Source organism: Triticum aestivum, chromosome 1D, assembly GCF_018294505.1.
Source record: "Triticum aestivum cultivar Chinese Spring chromosome 1D, IWGSC CS RefSeq v2.1, whole genome shotgun sequence".
Classification (NCBI taxonomy): domain Eukaryota; kingdom Viridiplantae; phylum Streptophyta; class Magnoliopsida; order Poales; family Poaceae; genus Triticum; species Triticum aestivum.
Window position 1 is genome coordinate 430,136,921 of NC_057796.1, and position 13,860 is coordinate 430,150,780.

A 13,860-nucleotide genomic window follows, 5' to 3' on the forward strand; every position below is an offset into this window, starting at 1 on the left:
ATGGTGCGATCTATGATGTCTCTTACCGATTTACCGCTCTCATTTTGGGGCTATGCTTTAGAGACTGCCGCATTCACTTTAAATAGGGCACCGTCGAAATCCGTTAAGACGACACCGTATGAATTATGGTTTGGGAAGAAACCTAAGCTGTCATTTCTAAAAGTTTGGGGATGCGATGCTTATGTCAAGAAACTTCAACCTGAAAAGCTCGAACCCAAGTCGGAAAAATGCGTCTTCATAGGATACCCCAAGGAAACTATTGGGTATACCTTCTACCTCAGATCCGAAGGCAAGATCTTCGTTGCCAAGAACGGGTCATTTCTAGAGAAGGAGTTTCCCTCAAAAGAATTGAGTGGGAGGAAAGTGGAACTTGATGAGGTGATAGTCACCCCTTCCGAACCGGAAAGTAGCGCAGCGCGGGAAGATGTTCCTGTGGTACCTACACCGACTGGGGAGGAAGTTAATGATGATGATCATGAAGCTTCGGATCAAGTTACTACTGAACTTCGTAGGTCCACCATGACACGTTCCGCACCAGAGTGGTACGGCAACCCTGTCCTGGAAATCATGTTGTTAGACAACGGTGAACCTTCGAACTATGAAGAAGCGATGGCGGGCCCGGATTCCGACAAATGGCTAGAAGCCATGAAATCCGAGATAGGATCCATGTATGAAAACAAAGTATGGACTTTGACTGACTTGCCCGATGATCGGCGAGCCATAGAAAACAAGTGGATCTTTAAGAAGAAGACAGACGCGGATGGTAATGTGACCATCTATAAGGCTCGACTTGTCGCTAAGGGTTATCGACAAGTTTAAGGGGTTGACTACGATGAGACTTTCTCACCCGTAGCGAAGCTGAAGTCAGTCCGAATCATGTTAGCAATTGCCGCATACTATGATTATGAGATATGGCAGATGGACGTCAAAACGGCATTCCTTAACGGCTTCCTTAAGGAAGAGTTGTATATGATGCAGCCGGAAGGTTTTGTCGATCCTAAGAATGCTAACAAAGTATGCAAGCTCCAGCGCTCAATCTATGGGCTGGTGCAAGCATCTCGGAGTTGGAACATTCGCTTTGATGAGATGATCAAAGCGTTTGGGTTTACACAGACTTATGGAGAAGCCTGTGTTTACAAGAAAGTGAGTGGGAGCTCTGTAGCATTTCTCATATTATATGTGGATGACATATTATTGATGGGAAATGATATAGAATTCTTGGAAAGTTTAAAGGCCTATTTGAATAAGTGTTTTTCAATGAAGGACCTTGGAGAAGCTGCTTATATATTAGGCATCAAGATCTATAGAGATAGATCAAGACGCCTCATTGGTCTTTCACAGAGTACATACCTTGACAAGATATTGAAGAAGTTCAATATGGATCAGTCCAGGAAGGGGTTCTTGCCTGTATTGCAAGGTGTGCAATTGAGCACGGCTCAATGCCCGACCACGGCAGAAGATATAGAAAAGATGAGTGTCATCCCCTATGCCTCGGCCATAGGGTCTATTATGTATGCCATGATGTGTACCAGACCTGATGTAAACCTTGCCGTGAGTTTGGTAGGAAGGTACCAAAGTAATCCTGGCATGGAACACTGGACAGCGGTCAAGAATATCCTGAAGTACCTGAAGAGGACTAAGGATATGTTTCTCGTTTATGGAGGTGACGAAGAGCTCGTCGTAAAGGGTTACGTCGACGCTAGCTTCGACACAGATCTGGATGACTCGAAGTCACAAACCGGATACGTGTATATTTTGAATGGAGGAGCAGTAAGCTGGTGCAGTTGCAAGCAAAGCGTCGTGGCGGGATCTACATGTGAAGCGGAGTACATGGCAGCCTCGGAGGCAGCACAGGAAGCAGTCTGGATGAAGGAGTTCATTACCTACCTAGGGGTGATTCCCAATGCGTCGGGCCCAATGACTCTCTTCTGTGACAACACTGGAGCTATTGCCCTTGCGAAGGAGCCCAGGTTTCACAGGAAGACCAGGCATATCAAGCGTCGCTTCAACTCCATTCGTGAAAGTGTTCAAAATGGAGACATGGATATTTGTAAAGTACATACGGACCTGAATGTAGCAGATCCGTTGACTAAACCTCTCCCTAGAGCAAAACATGATCAACACCAGGACGCAATGGGTGTTCGATTCATCACAATGTAACTAGATTATTGACTCTAGTGCAAGTGGGAGACTGTTGGAAATATGCCCTAGAGGCAATAATAAATGGTTATTATTATATTTCTTTGTTCATGGTAATTGTCTATTGTTCATGCTATAATTGTATTGTCCGGAAATCGTAATACATGTGTGAATACATAGACCACAACGTGTCCCTAGTAAGCCTCTAGTTGACTAGCTCGTTGATCAACAGATAGTCATGGCTTCCTGACTATGGACATTGGATGTCATTGATAACGGGATCACATCATTGGGAGAATGATGTGATGGACAAGACCCAATCCTAGGCATAGCATAAAAGATCGTGTAGTTTCGTTTGCTAGAGCTTTTCCAATGTCAAGTATCTTTTCCTTAGACCATGAGATCGTGCAACTCCCGGATACCGTAGGAGTGCTTTGGGTGTGCCAAACGTCACAACATAACTGGGTGACTATAAAGGTGCACTACGGGTATCTCCGAAAGTATCTGTTGGGTTGGCACGGATCGAGACTGGGATTTGTCACTCCGTATGACGGAGAGGTATCTCTGGGCCCACTCGGTAATGCATCATCATATTGAGCTCTATGTGACTAAGGCGTTAGTCACGGGATCATGCATTGCGGTACGAGTAAAGAGACTTGCCGGTAACGAGATTGAACAAGGTATTGGGATACCGACGATCGAATCTCGGGCAAGTAACATACCGATTGACAAAGGGAATTGTATACAGGATTGACTGAATCCTCGACATCGTGGTTCATCCGATGAGATCATCGTGGAACATGTGGGAGCCAACATGGGTATCCAGATCCCGCTGTTGGTTATTGACCGGAGAGGCGTCTCGGTCATGTCTGCATGTCTCCCGAACCCGTAGGGTCTACACACTTAAGGTTCTGTGACGCTAGGGTTGTAGAGATATGTGTATGCGGAAACCCGAAAGTTGTTCGGAGTCCCTGATGAGATCCCGGACATCACGAGAGGTTCCGGAATGGTCCGGAGGTGAAGAATTATATATAGGAAGTCAAGTTTCGGCCACCGGGAAAGTTTCGGGGGTTACCGGTATTGTACCGGGACCACCGGAAGGGTCCCGGGGGTCCACCGGGTGGGGCCACCTATCCCGGAGGGCCCCGTGGGCTGAAGTGGGAAGGGAACCAGCCCCTAGTGGGCTGGGCGCCCCCCATGGGCCTTTCCCCATGCGCCTAGGGTTGCAAACCCTAGGGTGGGGGGCTTCCCACTTGCCTTGGGGGGCAAGGCACCCCCCTTGGCCGCCGCCCCCACCCTAGATGGGTTTGGCCGACGCCCCCCTCCCAAGGGGGCCTATATAAAGGGGGGGAGGGAGGGCAGCAACAACACAGCCTTGGGCGACTCCCTCCTCCCCTGCTACACCTCTCCGTCTCGCAGAAGCTCGGCGAAGCCCTGCCGAGACCCGCTACATCCACCACCACGCCGTCGTGCTGCTGGATCTCCATCAACCTCTCCTTCCCCCTTGCTGGATCAAGAAGGAGGAGACGTCGCTGCACCGTACGTGTGTTGAACGCGGAGGTGCCGTCCGTTCGGCACTCGGTCATCGGTGATTTGGATCACGGCGAGTACGACTCCGTCATCCACGTTCATTGGAACGCTTCCGCTCGCGATCTACAAGGGTATGTAGATGCACTCCCTTCCCCTCGTTGCTAGTATACTCCATAGATGCATCTTGGTGAGCGTAGGAAAATTTTAAATTATGCTACGATTCCCAACAATGGCCACATTCATGGCATAGTTTGTTCAAATAATCTCATATTGTGCAAAAGGGTGCATATTGGAATGGCAACCAATGTTGCCTAAGGAAGTTTTCATTTTCTTTGGACGAAAAAACCATTTTCCATTTTTTGAGTGCCCAAAAGGAGGTTTTTTTGTGAAGGACCTCCCAAATAATTGTTGCAAAATTGAACCAAATCAATTTTATAAAATACTAGGACATATTTAATGCACAATTGACAAAATGGTTGGGTGTAAAAAGTTTTGATCCGCCTCTCGTGAAAAAGACAAATTTCCGCCGATTCAGGTGGAAGCGGGTCAAATTTGAACTGCAGCTGCCTCATAGTTTGCTATTTATTTTTTCCAAAAATCATTTCTAGTTACATAAGTACCTATTTAATCATAAATACATGGTTTGGTGGTGATACGTCGAGGTTTGGGCGGTGGTCGAGGGCCCCAACTCTAGAGCGCGTAAACTCGCATGCCCGCCGCGTGGTCACCGCGTGACCGTGGCGTTGCCATGTGTTCTGGGCGGCCTAGGCATGTCTAGTGGGTTGGGAACTCCCCAGGTAGGTGTTAGGAAGAAAATTACAACATAAGATTCTCACGAGGAGACCGATCGATGCTCAAACATGAATTTGCAGCCAAGTGTTTGATTAGCGGTACGGGAAATGTACATCGCTAATGGGCGTGAGTTTGGCTGAGGATGATCAGTTACTAAGAAGACCGTCTTCACAACTTTTCAGCTCAAAAGGAGGAGCCTAGGTGGTACTTGCTTTGCAAAGTACCACACTGGACATAAATACGATTGTTGAAGCTGGGCTCAAAATAATGAATGGATTGAGCTGGCATTTGGTGGAGGATGGTTATTTGGGCATAGGAAAGCACTGTAAAAAATGGATACTATGTGGACATGCCAAAGTGGTACTTCCTTCACAAAGTGTTGTTCTGAACAGAATAGGAAAATGAATATCGTTGAATTATTTTTGAACTAGGCAAGGAAGGTTTTTTTACATATTTGACGAAGATATGACCCAAAGAATTTATGATATTTTTTTGGCAATTTTGGGAATGACAGAAATATAGGTTGCATCACAACCTGGGGCAAAAAATGCCACATGGACATGACACATAGGCAAAACTGATGAGGTGGCGCCTAGTCATAGCAACCCACCACAATTTACAAGGTTATGACCATCTATATTGGTCGTGATCAACTAGAAATAAGGCAGCGGACCAGTGCTATCTGCTTTATGACCATTTCGTGTAAGGAAATTATGACCTTTCTGACCAAAATGGTCGTTATAGTTTAGGGTTTGGAGCCCCCCGAACAGCTTTTGACCAATTGGTCTGAAATGGTCATAGATCTATGACCAATTCTTCCAGGGTCACTGCCAGAAGGTCACTAGTTGACATATTTCTTGTAGTGTAGCTATAGCAGTAGCGCGTTTTGTAAAAAGGGCTATAGCTACCTTAGCTATAGCGCGTTTTGCGAAACGTGCTACCGCTAATTTTTACTTAACCAAAAAACGTTTCCCCCCGGCCACCACTTCTCCCCCAAATCCCTCGACCCACCCCGCCACCGTCTCCCCGATTCGCCGTCGCCCCACTTCGCCGCCGTCTCCTGCCGACGTCGACGCCCCCGGAGCCACCAGAGCCGTGCGCCGTCGACGCCACCGGAGCCGCCCCCAACGCCACGGAGCCGCGCGGCCTCATCAACGCCACCGGATCCTCCCTCGCCGTTACCGGAGACGCCCCTGCCTCCCTCGCCACCACTGCTCCCTCGCCACCACCGGAGCCATCCTCTGTAAGCCCCCACCCCTCCTCTCTCTCTCATGCATAGGTTAGCTAGTTTAATTAGGTTAATTATCTAGGTTAGGGCAAAAATTTAGTTAGGGCTTTGACAGAGAAGTAGTTAGGTTAACTAGTTGAATTAGGTTAATTATCTAGGTTAGTGCAAAAATTTAGTTAGGGCTTTGACAGAGAACTAGTCAGGTTAACTAGTTTAATTAGGTTAATTATCTAGGTTACTCAGGCAAGTTTTATTTTAAAGATGATCCCTTCCTAGACTTTTATTGTTGATTATATCTTTTCATTGAGTCATGTTATATCTTTTCATTGAAGTGGTTCGATTGTGCCCAAGTGGCTATGTTGTTTCCAGGGAATGAAGCTGAGTGGCCTATGTTTTGCCGGAATGTTGATTCATTTCCGTTCCGGCAAATTTCAGGTTCTCGATTTGTCCACTTTTTAGCAAAGGTCATGCCGAAATTTTCCGTGAATTTCGGCATGACTTGTGCTACAAACTAGGACATATCGAGTGCCCGGGATTTGCCGCACCAGGAAGGAGTCAACGTTCCTGCAAAACAATAGGCCTTTTTATGTCATTATTCATTTTATTAGGTCTAGAATTAATTGACTAGATTTAATCATAGGAAACATGGCTAGCAACGATGAAGGACAGGGTTCTGGTGATTGCGACGACGTCTACCGGGCGGCAGAAGAATTTTTGAGCCTTGCCGACGATCAACCGATGTTGTTGTTGGGCCCACCGGTGGCATCGGGGACTGAGACCGACACGCAGACCGGTGCTGAGACTGAGACCGGCGCTGAGACTCAGACCGGCATCGAGACCGGCGCTGAGACTGAGACCGGCGCTGCCTCGGGGAGCGGAGCCAGTGTAGAACCGAAAGCAAAGAGGCAACGACTTCCTAACAAACTCAGGACTACTAGACTGGTGGTCATGGAGGTGGACGACGGCAATTTTGAGCCAAAGGCGCCCGAGGAAGCACGCTCATGCTACGACAATCAAATAGGCTGCATCGTACGGACAACCGCCACCATCAATGATGAGAAACTACAGAAGATAGATAATGTGAGGCCCTCCCTCCTAAAGAAGTTTCACCAGATATTCTTGTTCCCGGGCCGGAATGAGAAGGATTATGAAGATCCAGATAAGGACCCGGCAATGAAGAAGATAAACAAACACGCCATGACCAAGTTTAGCGACGCGTTGGCCGCCTGGAAAAATCGAGTGAAAGCAAGGATCATCGACAAGAAGGAACCCTACTCCGAGATTGTAAAGGATAATCCGACAATCACGGAAGAGCAGTTTCAAATTTTCAAGGAGGCTTGCGAGGCGAAGCTGCCAAAAAAAGTCTAAGTACATGAAGGGGCTTCAAGAGAGGAACATTGGGAGCCACCACCTCGGAAGCCGTGGTTACGGCAGAAAGAGGTCCAAATGGGCCAAGGAGGACGCGGAAGCCGCGAGTCTGGGCATCCCAGACCCCTTGGCGGAGTTCACCATCCCGCAGGAGCGTGACGTCCTCAGGGCCCGGCACCGTTGGGACCCAGTGAAGAAGGTTTACGAGACAAACCCGGTCACGACGGAGTTCATGAGACTGCTGGTAATTTTAGTTTCTGATCAATTCGACTGCACACGTTAGTCATATTTGTAAACAATCCTTGTGCCTTTTGCAGAGAGAGCAGCACAGGATTGCGGCCGAAAGCGACTCGCCGTCTGAGGCATTTGCGAGGCCCAAGTGGGACACTCCATTCAACCGGCGTTGAACATATTGAAACGACTCCCGGTGGATACTCGACTGTCGTATGGACGCGTGCACAGTGTCGGAGACGGCGCCACGTGGAAGAAGTACTACCGTGAGACCATGGAGGAGAGAAAGGAAAGACGGGGGTTAACTGAAGAAAACATCGACAAGAAGGTTGAGATTGCGGTTGAGAAGAAATCATCTCAGACAGTCGCAACAGCGGTAGCTGCCGCAAAACAGGTGGTTGCAGATATATCTACTTCCTTGGTTCCGGCCGTTTTCACTTGGACCAGGCAAAATCCAGAAAAAAATGCAGAGGACTTTCCGCTTGCTGACTTCTTGGGGAGCAGCTCGACTAGCGTTGCACCAGCACCTGCTCCCGCACCGGCTCCTGCACCGGCTCCCGCACCAGACGTGCTCGGCGGTGCTTCGTCTTTGGCTGAGCTCGACGCCCTCACGGTATCTGTCACACCGGCCCCCTTCAATAAATGTATAATCTCCCGTTTTCGTTGCCTTTCGGATGTCTCACGTCGCAGACTTTTCTTTGCAGGCCGACGAAACCCCGTGCACCATATTGTACACCATCGGCGACCAGAAGGTGGACGTGGGGAAGGCGACAATAATGGAGCCGAAGGAACCATTGTTCCACAGCCGGCCGATCCCCCCGAACGTCTTCAAGGTTTCCGTGGCCAGTGCCAAACCGGGTCACGAGAATTTGCCTCCTCTGATACTAGTGGGGGATGACGACGAGACACGCGGCGGCTTGGTGATTCTTGCAATGGGTGGGTCCCGTTGTGGCCAAAGAGTCTGCTTCGTCTGGAGGCGGCCGGGAGCACACCCACGAGCACGCAGCCTCAGCAAGGTATGAACATCAACACCCCACCTACCCAATTAGCGTCGGGTGTCCGGTTGGATGATAGCAGACGGGGTAAGGAAGAGGCTCCATTAGTCGCTGATGACGTCGCCATGGATGAGGATGAGGATGACGATGGCACTCAAGAGTATGTCTATACTGGCGCCAACTCAGGGTTTGAGCGTCATGAGTCGGTGCCTGAATTGCCGTCTCCGAAGGCTGAACGTATTATGGACGACCTTCCGGTAGTAAAGAAATCTAGGAAGAGAACGAGGAAAGGCAAAAAAGCCGATTCTATGATCCAGCCGCCTCAGCAGCCTCGGCTTCAAGACCGTATAGATATCCCCGGTGCGGATAAATGGCATATCCCCGGTCAACCAATCCTACCTGCAAGAGTGCTAGGGACCAGATTCGGCGATCTAAGGAGACTTCATGACGATGTGCTGCGGATAGAGAAAGGCCTCATCGCCTCGAAAGATCCAGGGTACCCACTCTACGTGGTTAACGTTCCGCGGCAATTGTCGTACGTCGACTTCTTCCCCGCGGATAAGTTCTTCCTTCGATTCGATTACATATTCGACATGTTTCACGTGAAGAAGCTGGATTTTACGTTTGTCCGCCTTTATGCCTTGCACATGAACTACATCATCGGGGTTGAGCAGATACCTCATATCTGTGTCGCTGACCCGTACTACATGCACGAGGGCTTCTTGGGAGTCTGCGCAAAGCACCGTTAATACGCGAGGGAATACATCGTCAGTTTCATGCTCGCCAATAAGGACAAGGAGGCGATTCTCGTGCCTTATCATCCCGTGTAAGTCATCCGCGCGACTATCCTTCCTTCGATTTCAATCATTCATTTGCACGGTGGAGGCTAATTAATTTGAGGTGTACTTATTTTGCGCAGCGGCGGGCGCGCCGTCCTCATCATCCTCTACCCTCGATACTCCCACGCTCTTTACTTGGGCTCGTCGAAGAACATTCACAAAAAGGATTACACCCACATCAAGGATGTTCTCGACAGTGCTATGTTTTACTACCAAGCACGGGGTGGAGAGGTCAAGGACAAGAAGAGAAGGGGCGGCAGGCTCGCCTTCGGCCATAAGACCGACTTCTGCTGCATCCAGCAACCGAGCGATTCTCTTAATGATGGATTCTATGTCCTACACCACATGCTGGAGTACAGACGGGATCACCAGAACCTTCACATGTCACCTAGATCCGGCGATGCCCATATTCTGCAATGGGCAAAGGACATAGGAGATATCGAGGATCATCGACTTCGAGCTGAGTTCTATAACATCCAGCGCGAACTTGCCCAAATCATCATGAAGGAGGTCGTCGAAAAAACAGGGATGTTCTATGGAGAAGGACAAATGTCGCGGGAAGACGTCCGAACATGGGTAGCCTCTCAGCGTCTCGACATGAAGCCTTTCACTAAGCTCGGGGACTATCTCCCTGACATGGATGGATGGCACGACATGTTGGAGTGATTGTCGATATATGACAATGTGTCCGTTTAGTCCATACTTTCTGTATGACAAAACTTTGAGTTATGCACGGCGAAACTTTATTTGTGATGTAATTAAACCGTCCTCGTCCTCGACTAGCGAAGATCACTCTAGTTAGGGCATTTTGGGTACGATGAACTTTGTTATTTATGCTTATGATATGTTGTTTCTATTTTTGCCAAGTCTGTCTCTTTCTGTTGCTCAACTATATATGTTGCATATCATGGACTCATGTGATGATGCAGGTGCATAGATCATCGATGGTGAAGAAGTGCTACACCAGGAGTATATATACGACGAGTGGTCGGAGTGTCAGGTCCAGGTGTACCGGTTTCCGGTTTTCGAGCGACAGGTAGTAGTTAGTTTAGGTTCACGCTAATGCGAGAGAGGGATACGAACTCATGTACTGCATAGTTCCGCTCTCACTCAAAGTGATAGCTCTTCTCGTGTATATCATTGTTTAGATGGATGACGATGTATTTGCAAGTAATCGAGACTTGTATCGCTATTTTCGAGATGATGACGAGAGACCACTTTGTGTTGGATGATGATTATGATGATGACATGATTTGATGAGACTAGTTGTATGTATATGCTATGATTACATTTGTATGTGTATGATATGCTAAAGATTATTGTATAAAGCCTATTCAAATACAAAACAAAAAAACTAATAAAACTAGTAGTAGCGAGGGGAAAAAAGTTAGCAGTAGTGCCGCCTTACCAGCAGCGCCTCCCTGTAAAAAGCGCTGCAGATAATATCAGCAGCGCTCTTCTCTGAAGCGCGCTACAGCTATCCATGTATAGCAGTAGCATGGGATGACAGGCGCTACTGCTATACGTTAGCTGTAGCGCCTTATCAGTAGCGCATCGTCCCGCGCTACTGATAGGCCTAAAACCCGCGCTGCTGCTAGGCTTTTCCCTAGTAGTGCAACAATGGCAAATGGAATGATAAGCAGGCTGCCGCCACGGTGACGAGTCATGATCACGGCCGCACTCCGTCCTACTCCATTGATCCTACGTGGTATATGGACACGGGAGCTACCAACCACCTCACCAGCGAGATGGGCAAGCTCTCTAGTCAGGAACCATATCGTGGTCATGATTAGGTGTACACCACCAATGGAGCAGGTATGCTTATCTCCCATGTTGGTCAGGCCTCTCTCCTTGCACACAATTTTCGCAAACTGCATCTTTCAAACGTTCTTCGAGTTCCCTCTGCTACGCTTAGTTTGTTGTCTATTCCTCAACTTACTCGTGATAATAATGTCCTTGCTGAGTTTCATCATTTTCATTTCTTTATCAAGGACCGGGACACGAGGGCCGTTCTGCTTAGCGGTCGTCTTCGCCATGGCTTATATGCACTTGACGCGCCGCCCACACCTTCCATGCAGTCTTCTCCTCAGGCGTTCAGCGGTGTTTGTGTGTCACCTACGCACTGGCATGCGCGCCTTGGTCACCCTGCTGCTCCTATAGTTCGTCATGTGTTGCATCGTCATGAACTACCAGTTGTGTCCAATAAAACTGCTGAAACTATCTGTGATGCCTGTCAATAGGGCAAGAGTCATCAACTTCCGTTTTCAGAGTCTAGTCGTGTTGTGAAACATCCTCTTGAGCTTGTGTTTTCTGATGTATGGGGCCATGCCCAAACGTCTGTTAGTGGTCACAATTATTATGTCAGTTTTATTGATGCTTACAGTCGGTTTACTTGGCTGTATCTTATTAAGCGCAAGTCTTATGTGTTCAATGTTTTCATTCAGTTTCAAGCACACGTTGAGTATCTTCTTAAGCAGAAAATCATTCATGTTCAATCTGACTGGGGGGTTGTATACCACAACCTCAACTCGTTTTTAACAAACTTGGGATTTCGCATCGTGTGTCTTGTCCTCATGCACATCAGCAGAATGGAACCGCTGAACGTAAGCATCATCACCTTGTAGAAACTGGCCTTACCTTGCTTGCTCATGCCTCCGTTCCGTTCCGGTTCTGGAGCGATGCTTTTTCCACAGCCTGTTTTTTGATAAATAGGATTCCCTCATGACTTCTGAAAATGCAAACCCCGCTTGAACTCTTGCTCAGTGAAATTCCATACTACACATTCCTCAGAGTGTTCGGGTGTGCGTGATGGCCTCACCTACGTCCGTATAACAAGCGTAAGCTAGAGTTCCGGTCTAAGAAGTGTGTTTTTCTTGGGTATAGTTCCCTTCACAAAGGGTAAAAGTGCCTACATGTTCCCACAAATCGCGTCTACATAGATGAGGCTCGTGACCGGGACGTTGCACCTGTGCATGGGCCATGCATGTCGGGTGGCGCCCGTCAACCCGCCACCACTCCGCCCGTGGAGGCTGCCCTGCGGGCGCCGGCCTTGCCCGACCTGCTGGTCGCCTCGCCTGGGCCGGTTGACGCCTCGCCCGGCCCGACGACGGCCTCGCCCGACCTGGTGATCCCTCCGCCTGGGCCAGCTGCTGCTTCGCCCGGCCCAGAGGTCCAGTCGCCTGCACCGGCAAGTCCCGTCTCGGCCTCCAGTGGGCTAGCCTTGCCCGGCTTGACGCCACCGGCCTCCCCGGCGCCCGGGAGTTCTGGCGCGAGCTCGTCGGGTGCCTTGGCCTCGCCGCTGTCACCTGTGACGAGCCCGGCGTTGCCAGAACAGCCTGCTGCAGTTGCCCTTCGTCCTCGAACACGTAGTCAATCCGGCATTTTTTGTCCGAAGGAACGAAAGGATGGGACTGTCGCATGGCTCATACCGCTGCCGATCCGACTGCAGAGCCTCATCACTTTCGGGCTGCACTGAGCATTCCTCGCTGGCATGCTGCAATGGAACAGGAGTTTCAGGCTTTACAAAAAAATGACACTTGGCAACTTGTTCCTCCAGTGACTGGCGTCAACGGACATGCTGATGGTTCTATAGAATGCTACAAGGCGCGGCTAGTCGCCAAGGGTTTCAAACAAAGGTATGGTCTTGATTATGAAGACACGTTTAGTCCAGTTATCAAACCTACTACCATTCGTTTGCTGTTGTCTCTCATTGTTACTCGCGGATGGTTTCTTCGCCGGCTCGATGTGCAGAACGCTTTCCTACATGGCATTCTAGAGGAGGAGGTTTATATGCGTCAGCCACCTGGTTTTGTTGATCCTGCACGTCCTCATCATCTCTGTCGTCTGGTTAAGGCACTGTATGGACTCAAACAGGCTCCTCGTGCATGGCATGCCCGCCTCGGCTCTGTTCTCCAGGCTCTTGGGTTTACTCCCTCCACTGCTGACACGTCCCTGTATCTCCTTCAACGTCTTGAGGTTACGATGTATCTGTTGGTTTATATTGATGATATCATCCTCATCAGTTCCTCTGATGCTGTTGCTGATCGTCTTGTGACTGCCTTGAGTGGTGACTTTGCTGTCAAGGATTTAGGTGCTCTGCATTTTTTCCTTGGTCTGGAGGTTTCACAGTCTTCTACTAGGTTGACTCTTACTCAGAAGAAGAATTCTTTGGACTTGTTGCATCGTGCTGGAATGCTGAAATGCAAACATGCTATCACTCCGATGTCTGCCACTGATCGGTTGTCTGCTCTTGATGGAGACCCTCTTTCACCTGATGATGCTACAGAGTATCGCAGTCTCGTTGGTGGTCTGCAATACCTTACTATTACCAGGTCGGATATCTCTTATGCAGTCAACCGTGTGTGTCAGTACCTTCATGCACCCAGGACATCTCATTGGTCAGCTGTCAAGCGTATTTTGCGTTATATCTGTCTTACTGCCTCCTATGGTTTGCTTCTTCAGCCTGCGCCGTCTTGTGAGCTCTCAGCTTTTTCAGATGCATATTGGGCTGGTAGTCCTGATGACAGGCGATCCACGGGGGGTTATGCAGTATTCCTCGGTTCTAACTTGATCGCCTGGAATGCTCACAAGCAGGCAACAGTGTCTCGCAGTAGTACTGAAGCTGAGTATAAAGCGGTTGCTGATGCGACTGCTGAGATCATATGGGTACAGTCTCTATTGAGGGAGTTGAGAGTCTCTCCAGCTTGTCCTCCAGTTCTTTGGTGTGACAACATCGGTG